Source organism: Gnatocerus cornutus, chromosome 10 (assembly GCF_029298725.1).
Source record: "Gnatocerus cornutus isolate USDA-ARS CGAHR chromosome 10, icGnaCorn1.1, whole genome shotgun sequence".
Classification (NCBI taxonomy): Eukaryota; Metazoa; Arthropoda; class Insecta; order Coleoptera; family Tenebrionidae; genus Gnatocerus; species Gnatocerus cornutus.
This window is the reverse complement of record NC_142242.1, coordinates 3,072,687-3,090,119: the sequence shown is the minus strand read 5'-3', so window position 1 is coordinate 3,090,119 and position 17,433 is coordinate 3,072,687. Positions and strand designations below refer to the sequence as shown.

The 17,433-nt window shown below is 34.3% G+C and overlaps 1 protein-coding gene across 1 annotated transcript in view; it reads left to right on the top strand.

The window, feature by feature from the left end:
* Positions 1-17,433, top strand: part of LOC148167155 (uncharacterized) — a 52,081-nt gene that overhangs the window by 14,675 nt on the left and 19,973 nt on the right. Inside the window, exon 2 of the mRNA XM_088048164.1 lies at positions 16,366-16,481. The gene's annotated coding sequence lies outside the window, so the exon portion shown is untranslated. The remainder of the gene's footprint in view (positions 1-16,365; positions 16,482-17,433) is intronic.

The window sequence follows — 17,433 nt, the reverse complement described above, 5'->3', positions numbered from 1 at the left end:
CCTAAATTTACAGGTTTTAGATTTTAAGCGCAAGTAATGCAATGCAAACGACTATTAATCCAAAAATACAGCCGCTCGTTTACGGGTTAAAAAACAGGATCAACAAAAACTGATGAACAATCTGATTTATCGGTAAAAGCTCTACTGTTAATTATAAGTAATGCGCCAAATCTGTCGGTGTATCCACAAACTTAAATTAGTGCTAAAATACCGAACCCTTCCAATAACAAATAACTTGTTCTACCAACCAATTCAGGAATTACCAATACTGCTTTATGAATTGATGTCATTAATAGTTATAAACTATACTACACTGAAAATGCGTCTGTAATAACTAACTGAGAACTAGCTTTAGAGTATTAGTTTGAAATTCCGAGAATTCGACACACTCTCGACGGTCTTTTGACAAGAAGTCTTCTTCTTTTGATAAACTATTCACAAAGCCAGTCAACACCGATACTGCTGCAGCCGCGCCCAGTTTATAAATTCAGATTCAGGCTCTTTTCATTATCCTGATAGCTCAAAAATTAACTAGAAACCTAGCGCCCGTGATTGGATTATATGCAAAATGTATATCTGACAAAAAGTGATTGATCAACGAATAATGGATTTTTATCTAGGACACGCTTTCCAAAAAAACACAAATTTCCAAATTGCATTTTCCCCGGATTATATAATATACGTTGCTAAAAAACTAGTCTGGCGTTTGCGTTTTCCGGAATCGCAATATTTTTCCCTGCTTTACACCCTCGGTGCTGTAATGGTCTAAAAATTAAAAATGTTTAGACTCATTTATCTCCTATAATTAATCAAGTGACTATCGATCGAAATCGTGCTTGTATTTTCCGTTCGTTAAAAGCTTCCGGGAATGTTAACTTATTTTATTTACGGATTTTGCATATTATAATAATCCTGCGGGTAAATGTACAGAGTGTTTAGGGTTTTGGGTGCCAAACTTTAATTACATCTACGTCTATTCTTAATTACATCTACAATTCTATTCTTTAATTACATCTACTCAACAAAAATGTTTGTGTGAAATGTTTATAACACTGTAACAATAAAAATAATAATAAATTGAAAATGTCATAAATTTGAAAATTCAAAAACCACAATTCATAAAGATTATTGTAAACAAACGAGTTTAAATTGGCATCGAAATTCGAAATCTCTCCCGCGATCGTTAGCTGCAACCAATATATGAATAAATTTGTTACATCTGATGACATTTAGAAGCGCATAATGCCACAATTGCGTGTAATTTCAATTTTAATTAGGTATAGTGAAGCACGTGTGAAGGATCTCACAATAACGGGTTCTACAAAATTGATGGCGGTTTTAGAGAAGCCGTCGAATAATTCGGGAACAATCGATTATATTCTTTTGAACTACTTTAAAGAGGAGAATTCAGTGGGTTACGTAGGCGTACGATAACGGATCGTGAGATTCAACTGTCCGGAACGAAAAGTTGACTTCTTATAAGAAAAGTGCTTAAAAGGCAAGTTTGAAAGCTGTAATTTTCTCACTTCTGCTTAATAAGTTTGTAGCCACACACGCGGTGTGAAATTTTATTATAAGTGAGCAAAAAAATTCAATCACGGCGGAAACCTCCGATATAATCGATAGAAGTTTTAATACTTGGAAAGTTGTTCTATTATTAAATACAATAAAATATGGTTTCCCGTTCGGACTAAATCATGTTTGGTTTTCGGAGCATACGGTAGACGGATCCGGAACCACCCCTTGGCCACAATACTGAATTTACCATTACGTTCAGAAAAGCATTGTCAGAGGCGTATAAATTCCCAGTTTTCAGTATAAAGCGGACTGCTACAATGACCTAATTGAATCAAGCTGATTTTTGAAAAACGAGCAAAGGTCGGAGTATCTGCTAACCGCATTATGACTTGTTCTATTCAGATTCTCAAAACAATTAACGCAGTGAATGCAGTACGTTGTACTTCAATTCTTACGACGTTTGACAGCCATCTATCAAAATAATAAATCTGAGAAACACGACTAGTCCATTTGAGTAAATGAATCATTGAAAATATTTTTCACTTAGATTTATCATATAATTTCACCATTGAGGAAATCGATGGAGGGAAAAGCAGCCATTTTATAGCCCATTTCACTCACATAAAACAATTTAAACACACAAAACCGCGAATTATTTCATATTAGTGGGGGTAACAAGTTCACCTGCCGCCTCAATTCCCAATTGGGCGCTGCTTAAAAATGCAATGATTGGGTAAACAGCTGCGAAAATTAATGTTTTGACCATGAAACATGCGTCGCAACAGCGGTGAAAACTGGGATTTTCCCCTCATTCGCAGACATGGTGTGATAGTTGCATAAAGGAAAAGTGGAAATGTTCTCTGACGTGAAGTTATATAAGAAATGAAAATACCATGATTTGAAATGACGGGCCGTTGAAGGAACCCGACGGAAATGTTTCCATATATTGTTCCGAGCATTTGTAACACTTTTTTAACATCGCCAGTGACGTCCTAAAAACCTCCGCGGCGCCGTTCACGCGAATTAAATTTTTAGTCTGTCTGCTCCAAATTTCTTGACACATCAATATGCATGCTAGTTTCCCAATCAATACCAACCATGCTTACAATTGATAAATTTTACATGAGGACGGATTAATTTCTCGATCAATTCCCTGTTTACTTATGAAATGATAAATACTTTAAACAATAGAACGGGAAGTAAATACCTATTGAACAAATCGCTGACCAGGCTAAAAATACATAAACACTACAATTCGGTCTAATGCAAGGAAAATCTTCACGTTTCACAAAACCTGTGCAACATTCAAAGCTCTGCAGGCTTTGAATCGGAAACTCAGAGGAAATCAAACAAAGGTATTGCTTTATTACATTAATTACGCCCTACTTATATTACTGAAAACATTATTAACTTATTAATTGATCGTTTTCTAAGTTCGAACGGAAAACGTTGAAATTATAATGCCGTTCAAGAATAAACGAAAACCGCTGAAAGCTCCTCAAAATGATCCTTCAAACATTTATATCTCCAAACGAAAATCGACTTAGAAAGTAATGACGTCGTGTTTGATCAACTGATCCTAATAGACCTAATTATATTTAAGGTAAAGGGAAATCCATAATAAAAATGTAAGTAATAAATGGTGGATGCGCTGTTTTATTGGCAAAGTAACAAACCGTTTTTCCAGCTCGCTTTGTAAAAAAGCATAGATTTGATTAACAACTCTGTTTTCTGTACTGTTAAATTGTAAAAGCAGCGTTAAAATTGCTCTAGAATAAAAATTTTCATTTTATATAAATAAAGCAAAAAGCGAAAATCAATCTGGGACTGACTCACAATCGTTCAATAAATTGCTACATCGTTATAAACGTTTTAACAGAACTTTTTTAATGATTGATAACAAAAAACTATGGAAATGTGGAAATGCCGTTAATGACATAGAAAATGTAGACCAGTGATTGAATATTTAACTAGCTTTAAATGAAAAATTGCCGTGAAAATATTATAAAGCACTTTGTGAAATTGCAGCTTTTTGCAATTAATTTGAGAGTGGCTCTAAAATATTTTTGTAATATTAACCGCACTGTTTGAAAATCTATAACAATGTCTCTGAGTAGTAATTATAATAAATCTAAGTTGCGTGTTTTATGCGTTGTCCCATTTATTTTTTATCTCTTTGGAAAGTTTTTCGTTCGCTTTTGCTAATTTAGGTTTGATCCTTGGGAAAGTAATCCTGACTTATCTATGTGACAGCCGGCGAAATAGATCGGCGATTGGCAATCGACAATCGCACTTATTTGACCGTTTGATTGCGATTATGTGAATTCGTAGATTTTTCTATAATTTAAGTGTGATTTAGGGGAGCAGGTATCCGGTAACTCTCCTGTTTTGTGAGGATATTCTGAGAATGTTTTCTCGTTATCGTTGTGTCATTTTCGTATACACAGGACTACCCCGACGCGTTGTTATAACGTAAGATATCAAAAACGGTTATCGCAAGATTGTATGGCGTCGTTTACTCTGTGCTTAGGAATATTTGAGAATATTATTACTTAGCCGGCTTTGGCGACAAACTTAGATTAAATAATCTGATGGCGTTAACTTCACTGACAAAACCTGGCGTTTATTAGATGTTTTATGTGAGCAAGGAAACATCATTCTTCAGGATTTTGTTTATTTCGTCTACCGAGGGCGATAGCTGCTGTGATTGATTGAAAGATTTGTAAAGGTACTTTAAATTTCTTGAAAACGGAACAGTTTTGTAAGCATTTCCGAACGTTGAATCACGGATTGTCGTAGCAAACTAAACTTCAATTTTTAGAGATATTTTCAGTTTAACGAAAGTGAGAGGTTAGTAATTTGCGTGACGCTAACTGACACCTGACGTTTTAATTAAATTGTTTATTTTGCCGGCACTTTTTTTTAACTTATTTTCGAGTAATTATCATGAACATCTGCAACGCTGATTTTGACGGAAAATCGATGTGTCAACAAAATAGCGACCAAGAAAAATAACCTAGAATTTAATCAACGGACCACTAATTACCACCGTCAAAAATGCACGGACTAAAAAATCAAGCTGGATTTTAATTACTTTTGAAAACGCTTTCGTGCTCGTCAAATCGTGGCTGAGTGTATTTATTTTTGATAAAGCTTTGATTCATTTCCGCTAGGATTAATAAAGATTACAGAGCTGAAGAAGTTGTTGGCTGGGCGTGTCAAGATTTTAAGCACAGTTATTGTTACGCCAGGATGAATATTAAATAGAACCCAATAAATTCAGTGTTAAAATCCACAAAAACTTGCTGTCACGAATGTAAGAACGTTTTTATGTCTTTGAACGTGACACTGCCCTTACTGTAGACGTGCATAGCTGAGATTCTCTGTTATTCGCAACTTCCGTGCTCAAGTGGTTTTCAGTTTTTTTTTTCATTCACCGTATCCGCATCAGCTAGGTAGTTGAAATCAGAGTCACTAGCGAGTTATTTCAAAAGTAACAAACTCAAAATGTTGCATTTGGCGACGTTTAATAAAATGTCTAAAATCTACAAAGTTGCAATTTTTAGATAATCTTACATAAATTTAGAGGTTCTTTCTATACTGGCTACGTAAGCTGATTTCGCGCTACGTGGGCGAGAGTGCGAAAGATTTGTTTTTATACGCTTTATAACAAGCTTTCAACAAAAGGAACACAAAATGAATTTAAATGGTTTATTATAATGATTTTCGTTATTTTTTAATATTGTTTTTGTAGGAAAACGATGTGTAAATTAATCGGTGGTAATTTGTGCCTGAAAATGTTGATTTCGTGATGTTTGCGAGTTTCATGTGTTGGGGTTTTGTTAGTTTGCTGAATGATTCTGGATGGCTATTTAAAGTAACGTTGGTGGTATCGGCAGCGAGGAAATTGTGTAATCGGTGCAAGCGAATTTAATTTAAAAGCATAGTTTGGTAAAACGCAATGTTTACTTTGTTGTTGAATAATAGTATCGATTGATGTTAGTAAATAGGCAAAGAACATTCGGTGAAATCGTGTGTAGCGGATCCAATTCCCAATTATCACGAAGGCCTCTGTAGTTTTTTAACAGTCTGAGAGCATTTATAACAATTCGTGGCACACACGAATTTCATTATTTTACCCCTGCAACGTCTAAATTCTCCAACTGAGTGAAACTTCCCCTAACAATGGATGATAGCCTGAGTTGTCCGCAACGGAAATTAACCAATTTGGAGGGAAAAGTATTTTTTAAAAAGAGCATCGTTGTTCAAGCGGAAATAACCACTAAGTATCACACATTTGTTGAAAACAATTTCATCAAAAAGTTTTATTTCAAAGACCGGCGAGTTTCTGCAAGAAACGTTCCGAAGCACTTAATTGTGTTATAAAATTAAAAGTGTGAGGGGAGTTTAATCCACGGATGATGTATTAGGGAAACGTTTAGAAAATAGTCTATTGTGAGACGTGGTGACTAAAAAACTTAATCTAAAATTTAAATGGGATCCTTTCAAAGGTTTGTGTTTATATCTCGCTTACAATAAATTGCATATCTCCAATCGATTTTATTATGGAAGAAACGAAGTGTTTTGGAAAGTTAAAAGCCCTATTCACCAATTTCGTCCGATAGGGATGATACCTTTATCCTTCGTTGAATGAACGTTCGGACAAGCCGAAATGCGAATAAAGCTGCAATAAACACAGGCAAACACTGTGGCGCGACCGCAACACGGAGCACGGATATCCAGGTTTCAGATATCACGCTGGAAGTGGAACTCGCTCTGGATCACGCAATGCCACCACAGCCCCCAAGAGGGATGTTGCCATGCATGCACTTGTTATTCACTGCAGTGACGAACGAAATCGACCTTATTAAATCACTGCTATTTATCACCGACCACTATCGACCACTTAATTGCCTCGTCCAAGAATTCGTAAATCTCGATGCGATTTTTACCCAAACCCGAAGGGAATCCTACAGCCGGGAAAATAGTTTATTACAAATTTCCACTATCGAATATGCAAATCTCGCACACCCCCGACACAACTTCTAATATTTTTAATAATGATTTATGGGAAAAGTAACTACAAACTTTAACTCATCTTCTTCCAAATGGGTTTATTACAACTTCAAATAACTTTTAAGTATTGTATACTTCTTGTGATGAAATTTCTGATTATAAATTTCACTGGAAGACTGTGGCTTTCTTCATAGAAATATTAATTAATCAGTGCAAATTGGAGTCATCTTCTTACCGTTCCATTCCAGAATGTCGCTAATTATTAATCTTTCTTGTATCGTAATTTAAATACAATTTCAGCTTCGGATTTCCAGATTTCAGACAATGAAGCGCGATTACTTAGACGACTCGATGGTAATTACTAATTGCACTTCCAAATTTTATTCTCAAAAAATTCAGATTCCTATATTGAACTTTCTACACCATGTTAACTTTTGTTAGGATAAATTTGAGACTTGAAAAAATGAAAAATTTAATTTTTTCCATCGCTCAACACCAGCAACAAAAGCGCGAGAAAAACGATAGCGAAGACCGCATCTTTCTATCTGTCGTAGTTTCGAAGAAATAAAACATTCAAAATTCCGGAACAGAAAATTCTAATTCGGTTAACGTACGTAAAATGAGTGTATTAACCGAAATAGATTTACATTGTTTTTCAAAAAAAAAAAATTCTTGAATCCGGGATATGCAAAATCCCTTAACATGAAAATCTGAACTATTAAACTATTACAAACGCACTGTATCAAACAATTTTGTTTATTTAGTAAATGCAAATATAATTCCTTTTTTAAATTATTTATCTATTGATCAAAAAACATTTATAATAAAAATACAATTGCATTTAAACGCAGGCATTCAGTTTATTTTAAAACTGTTTACTGTGATGTGAAAGACAGACAGAGCATGTTATTTTCAGTGTTTTTACTGTTTTCCTTAACAACTTCTCACAACTTATTTATATTTTAATCCAATGATTATTTTCTTATTAGGTAATTAAACAGACGATCCACAACATAGTTGTAGATATTTACTAGCGACAAATTATATTTTTACGAACAGTCGAAACGAATAAGCTTTCATTACACAAAATATACGTTTTCAATTTTACAATTTTACAAATTGAATAATTGAAAATAAAAGTCAATAAATTATAACAAAATATTTATTTGTGCAGTTTCAGTTTGTTTTAAAACTGTTTTATACATTGACAACCCCATAAAAATTGTTCATTTCTGGTTAAAGAAAAATGAGGACAAATTTGCTCGATCTGCAAGTTATTTTCCAAGAGTCCATTGAATATTAGTTGGTCTTGGCGAAGTCTGCCCAAAAATGAAAATTTCAACAGTAGAATTCATTCCAAAACAAGAAAATAAATTTGACATAAAGTATTTGGCACCATTTCAAATTCATATTGGGCGCATGTACAGTTAATGGAAACCAAGCAGAATTTATTGTTAACTGGCGACCAGATTATAAAACGCGACGGTCAAAGCGACGTCAAAAAAGACGTCAGTGTTTATTTAAGTAAGCTCAGTGCAGAACGTATGATAAAATATATCCGTATAATTACCGCTCTAAAGCATTAACATCCAATATTAATTACCTGTGGATCGATTTAATCAATCTACTAATGAGTAATTAATTCCAATCTAGTGCACTACTTGCCCTATAAAATTAACGCCAAATCCAGCAACGTGAAAAATCAATCGCCCACACCTTCATGCTCAATCAAAGCGGATTTAATTGAAAAATGAAAATTATTTTGGGAAAGTAGACAGTTATAATAATTTATTTTCCCTAAGCTGGAACTTGATTAGGGTCGCTATCTAACGTCTAAACAACCCGTCGGCTGTGGAACAATGTAATTATATTTTTGCAATTATCTGAGAAAGGTCTGCAGCCAAAATTTTAAACACAAGCATAAACATAAACGCGTCGTATATCACTTTAAAGCTTTATGAAAGTTGAGTGAAGCGGTAAAAAAGAAAATTGAAATGTCTTTTCAGGAGATAAAGATAAAATTTAAATAATAAATCAAGGACCCTAATTTTTCTGTTGTAGTTGCAAAAATGCCACATCTTTTCTTCGCGAACGATAAACACATTCGGATGCCTCAACGTTTAATCATGAAATTTTCCATGAAATTTGTAAAATTTTCTCAGCGATATTTTTAAAAATAAATAACGTCTATGGCCCTTTATCGTCAACACCGAGATTGGGGGAGATACAAAATAGAACCAATAATTTCAGAGAATATTTATTGCTCTCCATGTTTGATACATTTCCTTGCTTTTACATTCTCCGTGTACTCTTTCAACGGATTTTATTGAATTAAAGTTGAAGAGAATTTTACTATGAACTCGGAAAACCACTTGTTTCAACAAAAGGATTATTCGCATATCAGAAACAAAAACAATGAAGCCTTTTTTGAATTCGAGTTCGTTTATTCCTGGAAAAATTAATTCCTATTCAAAATTGTCTGTAACTGTCACGTTTTATTTATTTACATCCAAAATACATATAAAAGAGAATAAAATCACGAGTTAAATTCACATTTTCAAAAGAACATGAACATCAAGAGCGTACTTTAATAGCACATAGCGGCGAAAATATTTGCAGAAACTCATTAATTACTTTTTTAAATGAGTTTTATCCTTGAAGAGAGAACAAGCGGCAATAAACAATTTTTTTTCTTTCTTGTATTTTACTTAAAGGGCTCGAGGTTATTTACTTTTTACTTAATTAAGAAAAAGCCTCGAAAGTTTAACGACAATTAAGGCGAAATTCCTTAAGGCCAACGTGTGAGGGTAATAGTACAAAACCGAACATTAATTTGGTACAAAATGATTGATTTTGGCTGAATTTTATTAGCCAATAATTGAATTTTACGCAACAATTACTGTTAATGTACCTGGATGTAATTAATAATTGTGGTTTAAACATAATGACTGACGTAACAAGTTTGCCTATCAATTCGCCAACAGATACCAAACAGGATATGAAGTGTATGCTAAACCCAAACTGGAATTTAGAGCTTTTTTATCGCTTGATTAGTAAAAACCCACTGGGTGTTCAATATTCCGATACCTCTTTTAATCACTACAATATATTGCAGCAATTATATTGAACGCGCAAAAGTCTCTAATCCCTGTTTTGTATTTAGTATTTATTGCGAGAAGAACCAAGCCGCAAATTTTAATGATCCTGAAAAAATATCCAATTGTTCAATTCAGAGAAAGTCGTAAAAACCCGTCCACTGTGAAAGAAGTTAAAGTGGTTTAATTTTGTTTTATTTTGGAGTACTAAATGATATTGTGTGGCGAGTAAAAATTTATTGTTTAATCAAGGGTTATACGAGTTTGTATATATGTAAATAGGAAAGTTGCACCGCGATTGTAATTAATATTTACATAAAAATTTTAATATAATAATGTTTTAAAATATTAATTCGTTGCCGCATGCGTAATTATAGAGCGTTCAATACTGTGCAGGCAACACGAAACTCCGGACACCCTATTTAAGCACCACGCAACAAAAGTTTACACTTAATTATTTTTTATTATTACGTTCATAATCGATCCTTCTCTCAGGAGTTTAGTTATTAAAGTAGAAATTTGCCGACCCCACTACTATTGACTGCTGTAAGTAGCCACGGAGGAATTGTCGAAATGGTCAGAACTTGTTTGAGACTGCCAGTAAAAAGCTTCCAATAACGTAAAAAAAACAGAACCGAGAAGTGGGATTGTTTTAATGATAAAGTTTTAAACTTTGTCCCCTTTGATTGTTCTTTACTGATTGATTCAACTCAAACTTTGCTGCAATATCAAACCTAATTCTAAAATGATGACTCTTTAAAGAGACCATGAAACTTTTAATTTTAATAAATGCGGAATTAATTCAATTTGCTCACATGGAGCTTCCGACAAAGAGTAGTTTGTATAAAGTGTACGTTTACATATTTAATGACTTGAAAATGTTTTTCCAAGCAGAAAGTAACATAAAATAAACATGAAACTACAGAGAACAGAAAAAGTTTGGTGAGATTAACTACCTCAAAATTTTTGACAAGCGATCCAAGCTTCGTGTAATTACTTAATCACTTCAATAAACACTGTTTAGAAACACAAAAATAAAGAATGATTAAGTATTAAAACAAAATTGTTGACAAAAATTCGGAAGGTTAACTGGCTTCCAGAGGCTTTGTTCTTGGAATTGAGTGGAGTCTATGAATCCGTTAGTTTATTCAGGTTTGGATGACTGCAGGGGTAAATTTAGTAGCACTAAACTTGTTAATTTACAAAAGTTAAAGTAGAGATAAAATCCAGCGGATGTCCGAAAAATAATCCTTGCCTTGCCTCAATATTTCACATCTTGAAGTGTTTTGATTTCTTTACAATTTCAAGAAATGAATTATGACGGCTGCGGTTGGGTAGAAAGGCTCCGATTTAACGGTTCGGCATCGCTTTGTGAATTACCGTCGTGCCAGGACATGAATCCTAGCCATTCTAAGGACCACGTTGCCGTCAGCTTGACAAGTCGAACCGGTCACTTTTGAATAGCAAAAAGGACGACGTAGTGTACCAGCGTCGCTTATCGACCGCTTCTTTCGAGGCTATCAAACTCCCGAATTCTTATTTCCATATCATGATAGATTTTACTATCCTCACTCAAGATCCCCTTTCTTGCATCAAATCAAAATGCTGCATGAGCCTCCTTAAACCATCTGCCCCAAGATTTGAATTTATTCATACAATTGGCAGCGTAACGAAAAATTGCAACTCTGTAACATTGTTGAAATTCTTAAAATCGTGGAAAGTTTGCGCGTGTGGTTTCACCGTTGACCCTTGTCATGGTCAGACTACTAAAAGTGGGAGTGACGAAATGGAAATTAGTTAAAAAGACTTGAAAATCCCGTGTTTTTATTACATGTTTCAATCAGAGGGCCCTTTATTGCGTATTTGTGTTTCAAGCACGGTCAAATTCCATGGATATATAGGCTTTCAACGATCAACAGAGGCTTATGTTGCGAACTATTTCGATTAAACCCAATTAAAATTCGCCATGATATTGCCAAATAAATGCTAAAATCGAGCACCGGTGACAGAAACAAAATCGTTCCAAAACAGAGGTTCTGCAACTGTATCGCACGTAGAAATTTTGACTAAAAATATTTTTCTTTGATAGTGTTGTTGCAGGAACAAACATCGTTTGAAGTAAATACTTTTTAGTTAGTATTCTGTTGATATAGAAAATAAAGGCGAAGAAAAGCTAGAGACAATGGGACAATAACTTCTATAAAATTCTATAAGCTTCTTTTGCCTTTGAAATACATCTAACATTGCTTTTTCCAAAGTATCTAAAAAGACTTACTGAAAATATATTAAGCACGGCAAACTTTGCTCGTTACTGTAACAAAGAATTGAAGTGGCCATTTACCATAGAAAACCAAAAACTCAAACAGTTTAATTTAAAAACAGAGAATGAAAAATTCTCTTTTACAATTCATGAGATTGTTGAAACCCGAGAGTTAAATTTATTTTGTAGTCAAAGGCCAAAAAATTTTGTGTGGTGTGACCCGACAACATACTTTTGATCAAAATAAAATCCTGACGAAGGATGCAAATAAATTATGCGTCTATTTGGTTGATGTAGGTTCTTGGGCGCCGTCGAGATCGCATTCTATACGGATGCTGTATTATTTCTTGGGTGACAGTTGTTTCGCGAATTTGACGTGGTGGTTTGCCGAGGGACTTGGCCCGCCTCTAATTAGAGATGTTTGTACAGCTGCACCGCGTTTAACCAAGTACGTTAGCTACCGCCTGCTCCCTATACGTGTCACTCGTCAACCGTTCGCTCGTTTGTCATTCCCCAGGAATTTATAGTTGCGTCCTACAGCCCGGCCATGATGGATCGATGCAGGAGCATATGTCACATTTAATGTTGAGAATCGCACCCGCAACTATGCAGCACAAGAAGCTAAAAACCGCAACAGCAACAAAAACGAATTCCAATTTCTTAGATCTTTGCCCAGTTTTAACTGGAAGCTTATCGCGAGGACCCTTGTTGTGCGGACATCAACTGGACTAATTCCAATTACCTGGAACCTATTAAGGCCCTCGCCAAATTTAACTTTTCACCAGTAATATATTACGTTCGTTCCGTTTATATACTGCAGATACACAGACCCAAACATAATTTCATTTGGAAAGGGTTTACATTCCTTGCTACCCATCAATCCAATTTCGAAACAGACGTTATACCCTATTTTTATAACAAAATTTTTATGTACATAACCGACTACCCTAAATCAATATTAACTCTGTTCTGATTTCCATTTCATTGTTTCAACGTGTTATGAGTAAGCGATTATATCACTCCAAAAAACAGGTGTTCCTCAAACATCAATAATGAGCCCCATTCTTCCCATTGGAACAGTTATAAATGATTTCGCTAACGATAGTGCAAACATTAATTTAATGCTGTTTGATGCATTAGCTCCAATATTAATTCTCCCAGTGTTGAAGTAAAAACCACAATCTGAAGTTCACAGATGGTCCTAACGTCAGCAGTTTTTTCTCTTGATAGATACGGGTTTGCGTTGATCCAATCCGATTATTGGCGATCAGTATTACTCAAAAAAAAATTGCACATAGTGAATAATGAAATAGAGACGAGCTCAAAATTGATGTTTCGTAACTCTGCATATAAATCTAAATTAAAAGGTCCACATACCTCATTATATGTCCCTTTTATTAACCACTTGACGCTCATATTTCTAATTAAAAACGCGCTAAGAGAATGCACGGTAATGACATTTTCATTATAAAAAATTAAAATAAACACAAGTTTTTTACCTCGGATAATCCAGTTTTTACAGTCTATTACTCTACATAAACAACGAAAGGTTCTTAAATAGAGTCGCATTTTTAATTGAATTGAGTGTAAAAATACAGACAACACAGCAAGTGCTAAAAATAGAAGTAATTTTTTATTTACCAAATTCGATTTAATTCGAATTTCCAAACTAGGAAATTTCCTTCATGTTATTTTAGCAATTTATAAATCCGAAGTTTATTGACTTTGTTTTTATTGTCCCCATCGCAGTTGAGACTACAAAACGTTCAGTGAACCGTCCAATTCCACCCTATTTGAAATTTTTGACAGCAGAAATACACAGGTATTAATTTTAATAATCCCAATTGAACGTTCACAACGCTTTGAAAACGTTATTAATTAGTTAAAAAGGTAAAAATCAATTTTTAATAATGGCTTTCCTAATAGTGGAGCGGCGATTTCAACAAAGAACTATAATTAAGTATTGAACAATAAGTCGTCTTGTTAGCGCCATTTATTAAACCATAAAAAATATAATTGACTGAGGGTTTGAACAGGGTTTTATTGCATCATGCATGAACGCATCAGTTCCGAATTCTCCAAGAATTTCACTATTATAGATAAACTATTTGGGAATTGATCGTTGACCGGGGTCTAAAATATTTTTCTTAATTTTCCAGTTTCAAAGCAAGTTGCAGAAAGTTTTAATAGATATTTATAAGCTGGTCATAACTCAAGAAAAGCTCACCCCACATTTAAAAGGACGCAACTTTCCGAGAATATTTTTTGTGAATTTTACGTTTCACTCGTGATTTACTGTTAGTTTTATTCAGGGACGAAATTAACGTCAAAACAGTGAATTGTAAGCTTATTTTATTTGACAAGCCACAACGTGTTAACATTACTTCATCAAATATTAATACTTTCAGTGTAGGGGTTTACGATTTAATTTATCGTTATAATTAAATAATTAATATAAATAATTGAAATCGCGACGCGACAATTGTTGGGTAATTTTGAATTTAGTGGGGCTGGCTTTTGGTGGAAAATGTTTGTTTCAAACATCCTATTAATTTTTTTAACGTTGTGGGCAATGGAATGAAAAGAATTGAACTCAGTTAATTAAGAAATATAGGGCATTTCATACGTGGGGAACAATTTCGAAAAGCTTATAATTTCCAATTTGTGCGAACAATTGTGTTGATCATTCACCGCTGCTGTTTCAAGCGAACGTGTTCCGGTGACAAAACCCGCGCCTTTTCAGTAAAAGTGTTATGGAAAATGTTGGTGGGGAATAAAACTCGATTCAACATTGAATTTCCAATAAAACGAGAATGGTTAACCTAACAAAAGCCCCGTGCAATTTTGTGCCGTTGAATTATTGCAACTTTACAAAAAGAATTGAACAATTTACGCAAATTCCACGCTCAAATAACCCGTCATCAATTAGGAAACTTAAAAATTATTGTTTGCAAAACTCCAAATTCGAAGTTATTGATTGAGCCAATATTTGTCTTAATCTGCATGGAATTTGCTGTGAAATTTGTTCAGTTGTACACTTTTCTGTTTATTTTGTTCGGTCCGTTTTATTCGTAAATTAATTCTAAAATGTAAATCTGAGTTCACCAATAGTCTATTTATTTTGAAAGGAAGAAAAACACTTGGATCTATTAATACCGAACAATTAAATTGTCATCTTTCAAATTTAAAAGTGTAATTATCTCTCGCATCTACCACGTTTAATCTTCTCCAAGTAAATTGCTCTGAAAAATTATTTCAGATTAAAACGATGATGGACAAAACTGAATGTGGATAGAATTGACTCAAAAAAATAATGACCTGCCGTTAGCATTGACCACCGCACCCAACAGATCGATTACAAACGCAACAGCGTGAAAGCTCATGAGCTTAGTGTGATTACAGCTTGTCAAGAAATGAGGATCAAATCGTTATATTAATAAAAATGATTGTAGACATAACACAAAATAAAACAATATCTTCGAATATATTTTCTTTTCTATTTCGTTCAATATGTAGTTTCAGCGTGGTAAAAATCAAGATAAATTGAAATTGATACTTATATTTGAAGCAAGTTATCCCTCAAGCTCAAGAAATCTCGTTTTGCCCTTGGTTCCGCAAAGTGCAAGTCATTATTCGTTTCGCTTCCTTGGATTGAAAAAAAATGTTGGAGTTTAGGCGATTATTTTGTGAAATTTTTGGGAGGAAGTGTGCTTTTTGCGATTGGTTGGGGAAGAGGTCTAGACAGTCTAAGGATCAGAGAGATGTCGTAGATTGTGTATTTGGCGCCGCAGTACTGCGGAAATTCGATAAATATTATTTTCACATCCCTTTTAAGAATTTTGTATTGAATGCGAGGATAAAGCCGGGGTTGCGTCTCAGCATTAGGAATATAAATAAAGGATGTGTTTGTTTTTTTAAAAGTGGGGGAGGTGTCAGTGGTGTGCGGCGTTGCATCCATATTTTCGTTATGTGTTAAGTCCCACTCCATAACGTTAGAAATATGGACACGTCGTGCGTGTACATAAAACATAAAAATGACGCTAGGGTGAAAATAAACTGTAAAAAATATAAAGAGAGATCGTTTGTGTTTATGGTTAGGGTCACGCTAAATTACGAGCTCGTAGTGAGATGATTGCATTGACAACGGCAAGTCAGAGAGCATTTTTCATGTGCACCTGCCTTTAGACATTGAAACTACACGTAATAGAATGCAACTCGAACTGAATGAGTAATCCGAAAATCGCGTTACCCGTATGATTGTGTTGTCGGTAACTATCCCAGAATCCCAATGGAGCTTCATTTACAAGTTTAATGGCGCTCTGTAAACTTATTAACGTTGCCTAAACTCATCGAACGGTCTGTTATTAAGTTATGTTGTTATCATTTAGGTTTCACCTCCTTTTCATGCAGAAATATAAAACATTTTCTAACCACGGAAGCTCGAAGAACTTATCACAAATATCTCTCTTGTTTCAGGTGAACAGAAACAAAGATTCTAGCTGAAACGCCGCTTCACCTACATTCATATATGCTTCAAAGATAAGTGGATTGCCTATAACATCGTTTCACAATCAGATGAACAAATAGAAAAGGTAAGCCCAAATTTAAATTCACTTCCACATAAATCGTACCTACTTAGCAAACACGAAACTATTTAAACTCGCCACTGGCTGACGGTTAGTCAGCATTTCTGTCAAATTTAACAACAAAGTCGCTGCTTCACATCAAAAGATCGCAAATTCTTGTTTGCTTTATTCACAGTTTACCTAATTATACATGAAATCGTACCCGTAACAAGCTCGAGTACAAATCTGTGCTTTCAGAAGACTTGAATAATTCCGTCGCTAGCGGTTCTTAACGTGTACTTTTATTACCAACTGTCATAGCTTACCAGGTTTACCTATTCAAAACACAATACCGAAAGGGTCTATCAGTAATAACTATAATCGTAAAAGTCCTAATAACTCCCCTACTGGAGAATATTCAACCTCAAACTACTATATTTTTATATCCGTATAATAGATTCTAACAATTCCAACAAATCTGTTGTAAAAATAACACCACGTCTCCAACTTTTGTAATTAATTAAAACCAAGTGGAGAAAAAGTTTTCATATTACCCGCTTAGTTTTAAACAACAGTCAACAGTCTTGCGCCACAAACAACTAACAACTATTTTCTAGAAATTAGCGCAAGTACTTACAACAGCCACTACAAAACTTTAATGTATAAAATATCCGAGATATCTATTAAACTACTGGCAATTTGAAAGAGGACGTGACAATTTTCCATAATTTAAAAATCACCCCAAATCAATACATGGTTCAAATATTGTCTCAAATTTTGTCGTAATTAGCCTGGCGCATCCACCATTTTTAGCAATTTATTTTACGTCGTATCTAAACATAGTTGCATCGAACTAGATGACCTGGCAAAAAATGAGTGAACAAAGCTTTTATGATCGGACAAAACAACTCATTTTACTTCGGTGGTTGTCATTTAGCTGAGTCAATTCAATTTAAAAAATAAATAAAAAATATGCATG